The sequence below is a fragment of the Equus quagga genome, chromosome 10, assembly GCF_021613505.1.
Source record: "Equus quagga isolate Etosha38 chromosome 10, UCLA_HA_Equagga_1.0, whole genome shotgun sequence".
In the NCBI taxonomy this organism is placed as follows: Eukaryota; Metazoa; Chordata; class Mammalia; order Perissodactyla; family Equidae; genus Equus; species Equus quagga.
Window position 1 is genome coordinate 35702128 of NC_060276.1, and position 12829 is coordinate 35714956.

At 46.7% G+C, this 12829-nt stretch overlaps 1 protein-coding gene across 2 annotated transcripts in view; it reads right to left on the minus strand.

Moving 5' to 3' along the window:
- Positions 1 to 12829, minus strand: part of TMEM164 (transmembrane protein 164) — a 167687-nt gene that overhangs the window by 18859 nt on the left and 135999 nt on the right. The window lies entirely within an intron of this gene.

Consider the following 12829-nt stretch of genomic DNA (forward strand, 5'->3'; position numbering starts at 1 on the left):
ATGCCTGGAATCAGGAAACAGAGAATTTGCATTTCTAATGGGTTTGCTGGTTAGGCTGCTGCTGCTAGTCCAGGGACCACACTTTGAGAACCCCTGTCCTAGAGAACTCGCAGAAAATGCAGATTCTTGGGCCCTGTTCCCAGAGACTGGAACCCAAGCAATCTGAGTGGGTCCTGAAATTTCCATTTTGGTAACGAGCACCTCACATGATTCTGATACTAGGTCATCCAACCACACAGGAGAAACATACTGACTTAGGGGAATTCCTGGAGGTGGAAGATGTACCTAGAGGCCTGAGGAAAGCTACCAGTGGAGGGGCACAGTCTGGCCAGGCGCAAGGAGCAGCGTCTCATGGAAGCTGATAAAATTAAGGTGGAAAATACTTGACTTAATCCTGTGCTCCTACAAAGCATTCCTGAGCCCCAATTACTTCCTCCTCAGCAGGGGAAATCCCATGGTCTTCAGAAACTCACCTACCCACCCTCTTGCACAAGGCTCAGCTGTTGGCCAATTTTTCAAATTCTCCAGCTCTTTCCTCATCCACTAACCCCCTGGGTGCCTTCTGTCCCTTATCCTTTCCCCTGCCCCTCGCCTGACCAGCAAAGTTAGAACTGAGAAGCCAGTGAAAGGGAACTTCCCCAGCATCCTGACACAATCCTAGCTAGGCAGGAGGGGCAATGGGCTAATGGCGGGGAGGACACAGGCAGCACAACCTGGAACTGAGGTCAGTACTACCTCGGGGCCACTTTCAAGCCATTGCTGGCCAAAGTGCTCTTGCTTTAACTGTCCTAGAAATCAGCACAGGGGCTGTATGCCAACCCTCATCTTCCAGGAGAGCGCCTTAAAGCCCCTCAAGAGAGAAGTGGCTTGCCTGGAGCAAACAACGTTTGGGCTCTTACATCCCAGTTTCCGAAAATGTCCCCAAAGGACATCTGAATTGCCTGTGCTTCAAAGACCCTTCTTCCCCGTGTCTAGCCTGACAGTCCACTGCTTCCCAATTCTGAAACAAGAGCTCCCTCTAGTGAAACTGAAAGGGGTTTCCAAGCAGCCTGGAGGCAGGGCTTCTTAACCTTCCTTGTGCCAGGAGGGACCCCTCTGACAGCAGGTGGATACCGACAAACCTCTTCTCGGAGCAATGTTTTAAATGCATAAAATAAAAGGCAAAGGGTTACAAAAGAAGCCAATGGTATTAAAACAGAGTTATCAGGACTGGCCTAGTGGTGCAGTCGTTAAGCTCACGTGCTCTGCTTGGGCAGCCCGGGGTTCATGGGTTTGGATCCCTGGCGCAGTCCTACATATCGTTCATCAAGCCATGCTATGGAGGTGCCCCACATACAAACTAGGGGAAGACTGGCACAGATGTTAGCTCAGCAACAATCCTCCTCAAGTGAAAAAAAAAAGAGGAAGATTGGTAACAGGTATTAGCTCAGGACCAATCTTCCTCACCAAAACAAAACAAAACAGTTATCAAAATATTTAAACAGATTTATAATATAGTACTTATGTGTTTCTTTACTAATGTGTTTAACAATAAGACCTAGCAGCAAGTCTAACAACTACCATAATTTCAAAGCAGTGATGAGCACAAACAGTATTCTGAGGTGTCTGCAACTACTGTAAGGTGATAGGAAGCCATCTGTGATTGCTACTGACAACACAGTCCCAGGTATGGCCAGTATCACTGGTGCTCGTTGTCTGCATTCATGTGCCACATTCCTGCTACAGGTTAGTGAAAAGAAAGATGGGATATTTTTTCCCATCCAAGTTAATGGACCCCTTAATTCCTATTTTCGACCCCAGGTTAAGAACCCCTGCCTAAATAAAACAATCACACCCAACCAACCAAAACCCCCCCAGGGATGAAGAAAGGGGGGTTCCTGGAGCAGGAATTGCATCACTAGCCCTACAGGTCCTAAAGCTGTACAGGTGCACTCTCCTCCACCTGTCCCGAGGCTGATTTCCCCCCAAACCATCCTGCTGGAACCCCCAGAACCTCTGGAGACCTGGCCCCCTCATCAACAAATCTTTCTATCCCTGCCACCTCTGCACAAAAGGGCCCTTGCACCTCCTCACCGTAAGGAGGCCTGGCTCTCCCCTGGAGCCACTCCTTCTCCCCTGGCTGCTCTGAGCAGAGGCCATTTGTTCCGAGCCTTCGATTCTCACAGCAAGCCTTCCTGGGGAGAAGGGGAGCTGAAGATTCCTCTAGCCCCCTCGTCATTGCTTCTACATGTTTTCTCTTCGCTTTTCTCCTTCTTTCAAGCTTCAGCTTCTGTTCCTCGTGACTGTGACCTGTTGTCCTCCAGGTCACTATCCGATTCATCCCAGATCAGTCTCACTAGGCTTACAGTCTTCCTTTGTTCTGGGTGATTTCAACATCCGTGCAGGCGCCACTGCCAACACCCTAATCTCATGGCCTCTTGAACCTCCTCAACTCCACAAACCTCTAGTCCACTTCACCACCCACAACCCGCTTTGGTCAACACTCCCAACTGCCCCACCTATGACCACAAGCTTCCAGAGGTTCAGCTTTCATATCCTCATTCCTACCGTGCACGTGCCCAGAGACCTCCTTATGACCTCTGATCCCTTGATGCCCCTTACCTGCCCCCATGGACTTCCTCCTTGTTCTGAAGCTCTCTCCCAGCCTCACTTCCTTCCATACCAGCTGGGACCCCATGAGCAAACACTTAAACTCTTGCACTAGCACCCTCAACTCCCTGGTGGGCAGAGCACCCTCTTCTTCCCTCTCACCCCACACTTCTACCTACCCTCTCACTAGCTCATCCTCAAAGGGTGGATTGCTAAAGGTGAGAACCCAAGAAACTGCTCGGACCACATTTTATTAGGTTAGCAGGCAGAGTCGTGGTACATTAGCAAGCAGAAAACAGACTAATCATAGCAAAATTAAATAGTGGGAACTAAGGGACAGGCACTCTCGTAAGCACTCTACATACATTAACATTCAATGCTTATTACAACCCTTCGGGGAAATATTATTATTCTTATTTTACAGGTGAGGAAATTGAAACACAGAGAAGTTAAGGAACTTGACCAAGGCCACACAGCTAGTAAGTGACAGAACCAGGACTTGAAACCAGGTGGTCTAGCTTTGTAATGGGCAGCACACACTTTTCATCATGCACATCTCAGAGAAACCTGTCTCTTTGGACAGTCAGGCCTGCTCACATCCTCCTCTCTCCTGTAGCTTCTCAGTGCCTTTGACGGGGTAGGAAATAAGCTTGGACCCGCTCTACAGATCTGGCCACCTTAGATTCTCAGAGCACAGAGCAGGAAGCTCACTTGGGCATCGAGGCCAAAGCTGCAAGCTCCAGCCTAGCTGCCAGAGGAGCTCTGCCTGCGTTGCACATACTGGGCACCTGCTCGGCCAATCAGAAAGTGGCACTCTGTTTCCCATTCCACTATCGTTCCTTGGGTGACCTGCCCTTGGCCAGAGACCCAGAAAGAGGAAAGTGGTTGGCAGGATTACCAAAACTCTGTCCTGAACCTCCAACGTGCCTTGCTTTCTGGATCGTCAACACCATTGACCCTACTTACAAAGCGCCAACCTTGGATGGATCCCTCAAGCCAGATGTTCTGCTCCCCGACTGAGGAGAAAATGGGTAACCACACAGACCAGTGCCAGGAAAATACAAGGAAATCTGTTTCAGGAGGGCCCCCTCAGAGCTAATCACCAACCTTCCAGAGCTACCCTGTCCAATATAGTAGCTACTAAAGACATGCAGATATTTCCATTTCAATCAAGTCCATTAAATTTAAATCAAATGAGAAATTCCTCAGCCTAATGCCTCAGTCACACTAGTCACACTTCATCTGCTCAGGAGCCACATGGAGCTTGTGGCTACCACACTGGACAGAGCAGAAACAGCATATCTCCATCATCACAGAGAATTCTATCGGACAGCACTGAGATTCCAGACTTACCTCCTTCTCCCATTTCCCGCAGCACTTACTCCTCTTGTCATTACCCTTCTTGGTCCACCATAAAGCCCTTTCATTCTAGGCAGTTGTCATCACTTGTAATTCATCCAGACCCCTTTTTCCCCAGTAGCTTCAATGCTCCCCTGTCACTACTTGCCTTCATCTTCGCACCTGGACATGCCCGGCCTTGGGCAGAGAGGAAAGGGGAGGAGGGGTAACAGGAGGAGAGGAAAGGACGGAGAGAAATCCATCCCCCAGCTCTGCAAGGCCCTTAACCCCTCCTTGCTTAACGCCCTTAACTTCTCCTTCCTTCCCATCCCCACTTCTCCAAAGGCCTTACTTTCCTGGAACTCTCTGAAACAATGTAGCACTCTTAATCACTACTACTTTAATGAAAATTTCTACTGCCTTAGACTTCCCTGAACAGCTCCAGAATATTCTACCCAATTGCCTCCTGGACACCTCAGTCTGGACAGCCTAGAAGTGCCTCAAATTCAAGTGAAATCATCTTCTTCCCTAAAACATGCTCCTCCCTTCTGTGCCCACCTCCTCCCCAGACAGCCAGGCCCAAATCCTGGGGCCTCATAGACTTTGCCCTCTCCCTTACTCCCATAGCATCTTAATTATAATAAACACTATCAATGTAATTATTTCTTATTCATTTAAATTAAAATAAAAAATGATCTCAATTGTATAGCCTCACCTCCTGAAAAGATGAAAAGACAAGACTACTGCCACCTAGTGGTGAAACTCAGGTAAACAATTAGCTACAGCAGTTGAAACGCTCAAGGCAAATAAAAAGCATAAGAACATTCAGGAAAATGTGCCTTAGGTGGCCTATGGAAGTCAGACACAGCTCCAGAGAGGAAGGAGTACCCTTGAGCTAACTTGTAAAGGAAGACGTGGAATTTGCCATGTTCCAGGTAGAGAAGCTGTTGTGAGCATGGATATGGGGTTGGGGATGGGGACTGGTGAGACAATTCTGTCAATAGATTTGTTCACGTAGAAGGTAAAATAATGGGAGTTGAAGTCTAAGTGATGGGAAATGAGGTCAAAGAGACAGGCTAGGATCAGCTTGCAAACAGTCTTGAATGCCATGTAAAGGAGTTTGGTCTTTATCTTGGAGAGGACTTTTAGGCAGTGGCACAAAATCTGATCAGATTTGCTCCTTCCTTAGAAAGGTTATTCTAGAGTCTGGATAGAGGATTAGACTGGGCAGGAGGTAGAGAGCAATCAAGGGACAAGGAGATGAGAGAGAAAACAAACTAATCCTGGCAATAGAGGCTGAGAGCCTGGACTAGGGCAGGGATGGTGGGGATAGAGAAGAAGGGCCAACTTTGCAAGCATTTTGAGAATGTGGATCATCAGAACTTCTGAACTGATAGGTATAGGGGGAGAGGCAGAGGAAGGGATCCAGGAAGTTGCCTAAGTTTTTGGCTTTGGTACTGGATGGATGGTGGAGCCACTAAGACAGGAAATAGAGGAAGAGGAGCAGGTTGGAAGAAGGAGTATGGAATTGAGGAGTCTGACTGTAGACATGTTTCCTTTGAAGTACCTGTGGTGGTTCTGGAGCCTGCAGTTAGATCTATAGATGAGGAACATCAGGTTCTCTGGGGCAGGCAGAGCAAAGGAGCCTGAGGAGAAACAGCCAGAGAAGGAGGAGAACTAGGAGAGACGGGTGTCATGGAGCCCAAAGGAGAAACGAGCATCTAAAAGGCGGGATGCCAGCAATGTTAAATCCACCGACAAACATGCACTCAGGATGTGCAAGGCTCTGTGGCTTAAGAATTGAGCAAGACACAAGCCTGACCTCAAGAGGCCACAGCCTGTTAGAAGACAGGTGTGTAACTAATGAGAGGCAGTATAATGTGGTTAATGATTAAAAAATAATAATAATAGAAAAACAGTATACAGCACTTACCATGTGCCAGGCACTGTTCTCTATGCTTTACATATACAAGCTCATTGAGCCCTCAAGGCACCCTGTGAGGTAGGTACTATTCCTATCCTTGTTTTACAAATGAGAAAACAGACGCAGAGAGGTTAAGGCACTAGCCCAAGTGCTGTAACCAGGATTCGAACCCACAGTCTGTCCCAATCCAGTGACTACATGGAGAAGCAGCATGGTGTGGTGGTGACGTCTGCCTGCCTGGTTTCAAATGCCAGTTTAAACTCTAGTGCAGGGGCTCCTAACCTTTGGGGTGTCATGGACTCCTTGGGCAGTTTGTTGTCTATGATTTAGAACTGAAGGAAATGCCATATTTCACTTGGAGTTCATGCAAATGAAGATGTGATTTTCTTTTCTCATCCAAGGTCATGGGCCCCATAAGTAGATTTTGTAAGGATTAAATGAGATCAAGATTGTGCATGTAAAACACTTACCCAGGGCCTACAGTGTGTGGTTATATAGTCACTCATTCGTTCAGCCGCCAAATATCAAGAACAAAAGAAAAATTCCTGTCCTTAGGGAGACGGGCACGTCAACAGACACCTACACTGCAGCGTGAGAAGGACAGCAACAAAATCGTTACAGCGGGCTGCCTGGAGAAGGTGACTGCTGAGGTGAGTTTTGAAGAATGAATACTTTCCAAGCCAACACACTAGAGACGGGCATTCCTGGCAGAAGTCACTGCATTTTCAAGGGCACAAAGGCATGAAAGTTGCACAGTAAACTCAGGGGACCTGAAAGATGTGGGTATCATCAGAGTACAAACTACAAGGAAGGAAGGAGCATAAAGAGATGAAGCTGGGGAAAGGGCAGGGCCAGGTCATGCAGGGCCTTTCATGCCAGGAGCATGCCCTGTGTTTGGGGGACAAGGGGGAAACACTGAAAGTTTCCAAACAAGGAAGTGCTATGATCCTATCCGGGCTTTAGAAATAGCTTTGGAAGCTACAGACGGGCTGCTAGGGATGGGCTGGGGAGGCCAGAGGCTGAGAGATCACACGAGCCAACTGACAAGGGATGAGTAACGCTCAGCAAAAGGTGGTGGCCCTAGAGACAGTAGGAAGGGGATGGACTTGAGAGAGATTTAGGAGGTAAAAACAGAACATGGTAATCTCTCTACACAGCAGCCAGCGTGACCTTTTCCATGAGCTGATCTGATCATGCCAGACTAGTTAGGACAAATGAGACACCATCTGGAAATAAAGTTGGATCCTTATCTCACATTGTACATCAGGATAAATTCCAAGTGGATAAAAGCTTTAAAGGTCAAAAAGAAATGGAACTATTAACAAAGCAGAAAACAATAAGGGATTTTTTTTTCTTTGCTGGAGGAAGATGAGCCCTGAGCTAACATGTGTGCCAGTCTTCCTCCACTTTTTATATGTGGGTCGCGACCACAGCATGGCTGATGAGTGGTGTAGGTCCGTGCCTGGAATCTGAGCCTGCAAACCTGGGCTACGGAAGTGGAGTGCACCAAACAACCATTATGCCATTGGGCCAGCCCTGGGACATGTTTTTTTTTTATAACCTTGGAGTGGGGAAGGACTTTCTAACCATGACCCAAAGTTCAGAAGCCATACAATAAAAGAGAGATAAATTAAGTCACATAGAAATGTAAACAGCCCACAGGGCAAAAATAAATCGTAAGCAAAGTTAAAAGACAAATGACAAAACTGGGGACAATATCTGAGGCTCATATCACAAAGAGCTAACTCCTAATATTTATATATAAAGAGCTCCTAGGATTCAATTTTGTAAAAAGACCAAGAACACAAGAGAAAAACGAGCACATGAGAGGAACACAAAGTTCAATTATGAGGAGATCACATGCCAATTTAAACAGATAAAAAGATGCTCAGCTGCACTCAAAGTAAAAGAAATTCAAACTAAAACTGAATTGATACACCATTATTTTTACCCATCAGATGAGCAAAACTTGAAAAGTTTGGAAATATACTCTTTTGGTGAAGCTGTGTGGAAACAGGCCCTCTTACACATTGCTAGTGAGCATTTAAATTGGTATCACTTGGGGCCGGCCTGGTGGTGCAGCAGTTAAATTTCACACGTTCCACTTCTCAGCGGCCCGGGGTTCACCAGTTCGGATCCCGGGTGCTGACATGGCACCGCTTGGCACACCATGCTGTGGTAGGCATCCCACATATAAAGTGGAGGAAGATGGGCACGATGTTAGCTCAGGGCCAGTCTTCCTCAGCAAAAAGAGGGGGATTGGCGGCAGATGTTAGCTCAGGGCTAATCTTCCTCAAAATAAATAAATAAATAAGTTGGTATCACTTTTACAGATTGGGAAATATCCATCAAAATTACAAATGCATATACTCGTCGATTCAGTCATTCCACTTAGGGAGATTTATCCTATAGATATACCTGCACACATGAGAAATGGCAGAGTGTACTCTCAGTGCACGGTTATTTACATAAGCAGAAGATCTGAAACAACCTCATTGTCTATCAATAGGAAATCGTGGTATAGTGTCAGAGCCTTGTGTTATGTTTAACAGCAGAACCTCAGAGCCATAGCACTGGGTTCAAATCCTGGGTCTGCCACTAATTATCTGAGAGGCAGTTTCTTCATCTGTAAAAGGGAGGGAACAGGAGCACCTACCTAGAGGATTAAATGAGTTAACATGTGTGTGAAGAGCTTGAAACAATGCCTGGCACGTCAGAGTGCTATGGAAAGGGTTGCTGTGTTTGTTATGCTGTATTTTATCATCCACGCAATGGAACACACGCTGCTGTGAAAAAGAATAAGGAAGCTTCCTGTGGGCTTACCCGGAAAGCTCTCTCAGAAATACTGCTAAGCAAAACAGCAACAACAACAACAACAAAACAGCTGTGTCTTATGCCATTTGGGGATGTGTGTCTTAAGGATGACAATAAAACATTTTTAAAATTTACTTATATATGCAAAAGGAAACTCTGGGAGGATATGCAAAAAACAATAATAGTGATTACCTGTGGGGTTACAGGGGAGACTGGGTAGATGGGGGGGGGGGGGGGGGGGGGAAGGGTGAGAAGGTGATTTTTCACAGAATGGCCTTTTGTATCTTAGATGTTGAATCATATAAAAGAATTATATAAGAAAAGAATCAATAGGAAAAACAAGTTGATGGCATGCCCTTCTTAAAATCTTTCAGTGGGCTTCTACAGCTCTTAGAATAAAGGCCAAACCAGGGCAGTGAATCCAGGATTTCATGGATAGTATAGAGTTTCTCTTACAAACAAATACATTTTCGAAAAAATCAATAGATTTAACAATATATATCAAATATATAATAATACAGGTGCTTACATGGACAAGGCAAAAAATGGCATGCCCGAAGAACTAAAGTTTAGGCAACATTGTGTGGACTATTCTTTTATGATGCTTAGCTGTGAAGGGAAGATGAAAGAGAGATGTGTGGGGTTGAGAGAAAGTTTTTCAGAATGGGAAGACTTCAGCATCCTTATTGGCTAAAAAGCTGAAAGGGTTGAAAATCCACGTAAACAAGTAACTACCTAATGGCCTCAGGTTCCAGAGGACGCAGAAGGGATAGGAAGTAACCACACCAGGGTGTGACTGGCCACGTTCAGAAGGAATGCCACTTCCTCCAAGAGGGGAGGGAAAGGAAAGGAATGATGGGGGCGGGTAAGGATGCTTTTAGAGTGGAGAGGAGTAACTGAGGGAATTCCCACCTGGAAAGCTCTATCTTCTCAGTCGTTTGTTGGGGAAACATCTATTGGCAATGGGGAGGACAGGCAGTTTGAGGAGGGTGGTAAAGGTCTAGCGTGTGACTTCTCAGCGCAGTGTGTAGAAGAGCTGATCAAAGACAGAAAATAATTGAGCAGTGGTGTTGAGAACACAACTACAGCAGAGACCATGATATTTTAGTGGCCCAAATCTGAATAGCTGGAGAGATTTTCTCCAAGAGGCCAACACTGGGCACCGGGATTGGACACTAATCCCAGTGGGAGGGACAAGGGGGTGAGGCACTTCCAGGAGCTGGTAAAAGGAAAGTTCCAGTAATTGGTCATGGTGGTACAAGCTGACTGGAAAAAAGAAGAGGCTGAAAGGAGTGGATATTTGGGTCAAAGAAAGGGACACAGAGGGTTACGATGTCAGATAGAGCAGTTTTAGGGGAAGGGGGAAGGCAAAGTCCAGGTGGCTGAAGCAGGCCGGGGGGGCACAGGCAGAAATCACTGCAATTAAGAAGCCCAAACCTTGAGAAGCTGGGGTGGGATGAGCAATCCTCACTGGAAGTCTCTCGGGATGCTGGCTAGAATTGTAATGAAAATGTTGAGAGCCGCGGCCAAAGGCATCTAGGAATCAGGGGCAAGTGACCATGAGGTTAGGTGGTGGTGGTGGTGGCAGTGATGCAAAAAAAGGTCGAGAGAATGGTAAAAGAGAAAGCATTTTCACAGAAGGTAGAGATGAGCTTTTGGTCTGGAAGAGACAGTGGGGAGCGGGGTAGAAAGAGCAGCCTCCATCAGAGGAAGCTTCAGGCAAGAGATAGGAAGACTTTGTGTTCTGTGAAGAGCTCGGTGTGGGGTGGGGGTGGGGGTATAAAAATACAGTTCTAGAAAGCCAAAGGCAAAGAGTTGGGAGGAAAGGAAACAGAGAAATAAAGAGGCAGGCCAGAAGAAGAAGAGTAGCGTGGATAAGGGAGGTCAAGTTTACTATGGTGGTGCCAAAAGACAGCAGGAACAAGGGAAGAATGGGATTCCCATTAAGCACCATCCAACCACCCCCTAACCACAGGAAGAAGCAGGACCTTGCCTTTCAGGAAAATAGGGTTCCTTGGCACTGAAGGTTACCTATGGGAGATCTGTCTTGCCTTGCATAAAAACTCATGAGCCAGTTATCTCTGGAAAATTACAAGAGACTTCCAGGGAAGAGAAGCTCAAACCCTCAGCTTTTTTGGTTTATAAGGAAGAATCTTTTCACTGCTCACTCCCGGTCCATTCCCCCTCTGCGAGGCCCAGGTCCAAGGCTCAGACAGAAAGTGAATTCAGACTTAGGAAATTGAGATTTTCCTCTAAAAGCTCATAATTTCCCCCAAGTGAACAGCAGATGGTAGCAAAGAGCTGGAAAGAAAGCCAAGTCCATAAAAGAGCCCAGAAATGGTGAAGAAGGGAAGGTGAGCGGGGCTTTGGACATGATACCACGCAACCGCAGCACCCTCCATTGCACTGATCACGCTGTATGACAATTGTCGACTAGCCCCACGGACAGGACTCCCTGCGGGAGGACTGTGCCTGTCTGGCTCGGCTCTGATTCCCTAGCGCAAGGTTCAGCACACAGCAGGCGCTCAACAAAGACGAGTTGAGTGCACGGCTCGGGGGAGGGAGAGCTTGTTGGGGGAGAGACTCCCAGCCTGACATGGTGGCAAGACAGACATCTGTCTTTTAGGACAACGTGGTGTGTGGAAAAACGTGCTGGTTTGGGAGGGAATCTAGGCTGGATGTTGAATCCGGGCTGTGTTAGAAATGTGTACCTAACATTTCTGAACCTTGATTTTTCTCCTCTGGAGAGGGAGGATTTTTCACCAGGCTAGTTGTGATGAGAAAACACACAAAGTGTGTCTAGCACAGTATCTCGCACACAGGAGACACTCAATAAAAAGTAGATGTTGATATTTACTGTGGTTATTATTACTGTCACTATTATTACATCTTCTTCTCAAGGCTAGGCACCAGAGTAGAGGGGAAAGCATCACTAACGGTAACAAATACATTGGAATTAAGACTCGGAATCCCTACTTCCTCAGCTCAGTTCCCCCAAACAGTGCAGCAATAGATTCAATAGAAGGCCACGGCCGAATCAGCCTCTTCTAGAGGGTGTGGCTTCCCAGAGTGTGTTTTTTTTTTCCAGGGGTGGAGGATGGCTACTTGGTATTTCCCATGTCAGACCAGGCTAGCCCAGCTACCTGACGGATTTTTATAGGCACCTCAGAGCACAAATAAGTTTAACTAACAGCCACATGCATTTGGCAAGAACTTGCATCACACACCTCAGAAATCAGGAACAATGAATGGTGGAGCTCTGGAGCCCTGGGACAGCTTCCTGCCTGGTTCCCTTTAGAATGAGAGTATCTCAGAGAGCTGAATATTATTGGGAAGCTGTTTCCTGTGCCACAGGGGACAGCCCTGAGAAATGGCACAGGTCTCCTGGATATTGGAACTTCAGATTTCCCTTAAAGCTCAGCAGGGAAAAGAGTACATTTAGACCAAATTAAAAAGAACTACCCTTTGACATTGTGAGACCCCAGTGGCTGCACAGGGTAAAAACAGTCTCAAAGAATATTTAGACAAGTCCTAAGAGTCCTAATTGATAGAAACCAGGGAGAGGGGGCAAATCTCTTGACTGGTAGAAGACACCATGGAGAGCAACCATGCCCATCCTCCAGTATGTCCTGGGGTTGACCAGTCCTTGAGGCTCTCTCATGCCAGAAGTCTTAAGATTTGCTGGAATTTCCAAGTTAGAGGAAGCACGACTTCCAAACCATCTTCCAGTGGGCTCAAGGGCCCGTGTGGCCTCATCATGTCATTTTTAATGGGATAGAGGTGAAACCTGTGCTGCCTGTGGTAAGGTAGGGAGCGTTTGTCTCCCAAAAATGTCCCAGCAACCAAGATAGAGAGGCTGGCGGCTAAGAGAAGAGGATGTCTTCCAGGTACAGGGCCTTTCAGGAAGGTAGGAGCACAGAAGGAGGGCTCTAACAACTCTTCTAGAAGAGATAGGAACTTCCCTTCCCTTTTGTCTATCACACAATAGAGGGAGGGGGTCATTTAAGGGTCTCTGTGAGGTCATGAATAGATCAGTTTCCTTTCTAGGCTGTCTCTACCAGGTTGGCGGTCTCTCCCTCTGACCAAATGAAAGGTCTCAATGGTTGATTTTACATGGAGGTAAAATCAAGCTACTTCGTCCTTCAATCCCACAGTCTCACAGTT